Genomic DNA, 3,167 nt, shown 5'->3' on the forward strand with positions numbered 1-3,167 from the left:
TACTTTTGTACAAGAGCACAAGTCTTTTAGTAGCTAACCGAAAAATATTCACTAAGAAAGGAAGATAGCTGACTCTTTGTTATCAATTTCCATTGTCTGTTTTGACAACTCACTGTTGCTCAAGTATTAGAAATGATGCGCTGAACTGAAAGTGCATCATTTCTTTGAAAGGTTGGTGTTTTTGGCAAAAATATTCCGAGGACCACACTTTCCCTGACCGGGAATCGAACCCGGGCCGCGGCGGTGAGAGCGCCGAATCCTAGCCACTAGACGACCAGGGATGGATGGTTTAGTTTGACACTCCATGAAAGAAAAGGAAGTTTCCTGAATGAAGTCCAAAGCAATGGAATGTGAGGGAGTGGGCTAATAGGAATCAGTTTTAGAATGAAGGAGAGTAAAAATGGTTGTGCATAGCAGTCTTAAATTACACCACACAGCAGCTTTACCTGATGGATGTATAGTACTGGCACGAAAAAATTATTTTGAGGAGCTAGACGTTGAGAGTCCCTGGCTCCATGATAAATTGTTCTGGTGCTAAAGAAAGAAGACATTAATGACTCAGATATCAAATATGGTCTAATTGGTTCTGATGAAAAAAATACTTTTGTACAAGAGCACAAGTCTTTTAGTAGCTAACTGAAAAATATTCACTAAGAAAGGAAGATAGCTGACTCTCTGTTATCAATTTCCATTGTCTGTTTTGACATCTCACTGTTGCTCAAGTATTAGAAATGATGCGCTGAACTGAAAGTGCATCATTTCTTTGAAAGGTTGGTGTTTTTGGCAAAAATATTCCAAGGACCTCACTTTCCCAGCCCGGGAATCGAACCGAGGCAGCGGCGGTGAGAGCGCCGAATCCTAGCCAGTAGACCACCAGGGAGGGATGGTTTAGTTTGACACTCCATGTCAAAAAAATACTTTTGTACAAGAGCACAAGTCTTTTAGTAGCTAACTGAAAAATATTCACTAAGAAAGGAAGATAGCTGACTCTTTGTTATCAATTTCCATTGTCTGTTTTGACAACTCACTGTTGCTCAAGTATTAGAAATGATGCGCTGAACTGAAAGTGCATCATTTCTTTGAAAGGTTGGTGTTTTTGGCAAAAATATTCCGAGGACCTCACTTTGCCTGACCAGGAATCGAACCCAGGCCGCAGCGGTGAGAGCGCCGAATCCTAGCCACTAGACCACCTGGGAGGGATGGTTTAGTTTGACACGCCATGAAAGAAAAGGAAGTTTCCTGAATGAAGTCCAAAGCAATGGAATGTGAGGGAGTGGGCTACTAGGAATCAGTTTTAGAAGGAAGGAGAGTAAAAATGGTTGTGCATAGCAGTCTTAAATTACATCACACAGCAGCTTTACCTGATGGATGTATAGTAATGGCACGAAAAAATTATTTTGAGGAGCTAGACGTTGAGAGTCCCTGGCTCCATGATAAATTGTTCTGGTGCTAAAGAAAGAAGACATTAATGATTCAGATATCAAATAAGGTTTAATTGGTTCTGATGAAAAAAATACTTTTGTACAAGAGCACAAGTCTTTTAGTAGCTAACTGAAAAATATTCACTAAGAAAGGAAGATAGCTGACTCTTTGTTATCAATTTCCATTGTCTGTTTTGACAACTCACTGTTGCTCAAGTATTAGAAATGATGCGCTGAACTGAAAGTGCATCATTTCTTTGAAAGGTTGGTGTTTTTGGCAAAAATATTCCGAGGACCTCACTTTCCCTGACAGGGAATCGAACCCGGGCCGCGGCGGTGAGAGCGCCGAATCCTAGCCACTAGACCACCAGGGATGAATGGTTTAGTTTGACACTCCATGAAAGAAAAGGAAGTTTCCTGAATGAAGTCCAAAGCAATGGAAAGTGAGGGAGTGGGCTACTAGGAATCAGTTTTAGAATGAAGGAGAGTAAAAATGGTTGTGCATAGCAGTCTTAAATTACACCACACAGCAGCTTTACCTGATGGATGTATAGTACTGGCACGAAAAAATTATTTTGAGGAGCTAGACGTTGAGAGTCCCTGGCTCCATGATAAATTGTTCTGGTGCTAAAGAAAGAAGACATTAATGACTCAGATATCAAATATGGTCTAATTGGTTCTGATGAAAAAAATACTTTTGTACAAGAGCACAAGTCTTTTAGTAGCTAACTGAAAAATATTCACTAAGAAAGGAAGATAGCTGACTCTTTGTTATCAATTTCCATTGTCTGTTTTGACAACTCACTGTTGCTCAAGTATTAGAAATGATGCGCTGAACTGAAAGTGCATCATTTCTTTGAAAGGTTGGTGTTTTTGGCAAAAATATTCCGAGGACCTCACTTTCCCTGACCGGGAATCGAACCTGGGCCGCGGCGGAGAGAGCGCCGAATCCTAGCCACTAGACCACCAGGGAGGGATGGTTTAGTTTGACACTCCATGAAAGAAAAGGAAGTTTTCTGAATGAAGTCCAAAGCAATGGAATGTGAGGGAGTGGGCTACTAGGAATCAGTTTTAGAAGGAAGGAGAGTAAAAATGGTTGTGCATAGCAGTCTTAAATTACACCACACAGCAGCTTTACCTGATGGATGTATAGTACTGGCACGAAAAAATAATTTTGAGGAGCTAGACGTTGAGAGTCCCTGGCTCCATGATAAATTGTTCTGGTGCTAAAGAAAGAAGACATTAATGACTCAGATATCAAATATGGTCTAATTGGTTCTGATGAAAAAAATACTTTTGTACAAGAGCACAAGTCTTTTAGTAGCTAACTGAAAAATATTCACTAAGAAAGGAAGATAGCTGACTCTCTGTTATCAATTTCCATTGTCTGTTTTGACATCTCACTGTTGCTCAAGTATTAGAAATGATGCGCTGAACTGAAAGTGCATCATTTCTTTGAAAGGTTGGTGTTTTTGGCAAAAATATTCCAAGGACCTCACTTTCCCAGCCCGGGAATCGAACCCGGGCAGCGGCGGTGAGAGCGCCGAATCCTAGCCAGTAGACCACCAGGGAGGGATGGTTTAGTTTGACACTCCATGTCAAAAAAAATACTTTTGTACAAGAGCACAAGTCTTTTAGTAGCTAACTGAAAAATATTCACTAAGAAAGGAAGATAGCTGACTCTTTGTTATCAATTTCCATTGTCTGTTTTGACAACTCACTGTTGCTCAAGTATTAGAAATGATG

At 40.4% G+C, this 3,167-nt stretch overlaps 1 non-coding gene across 1 annotated transcript; it reads right to left on the bottom strand.

Moving 5' to 3' along the window:
• Window positions 1-209: 209 nt before the first annotated feature.
• TRNAE-CUC (transfer RNA glutamic acid (anticodon CUC)) lies at window positions 210-281 on the bottom strand. The gene has a single exon. It is a non-coding gene; the product is annotated as a tRNA-Glu (tRNA).
• Window positions 282-3,167: the final 2,886 nt, after the last annotated feature.

The sequence above is a fragment of the Taudactylus pleione genome, unplaced genomic scaffold (genome assembly GCF_031769625.1).
Source record: "Taudactylus pleione unplaced genomic scaffold, aTauple2 ptg000174l, whole genome shotgun sequence".
Lineage (NCBI taxonomy): Eukaryota > Metazoa > Chordata > Amphibia > Anura > Myobatrachidae > Taudactylus > Taudactylus pleione.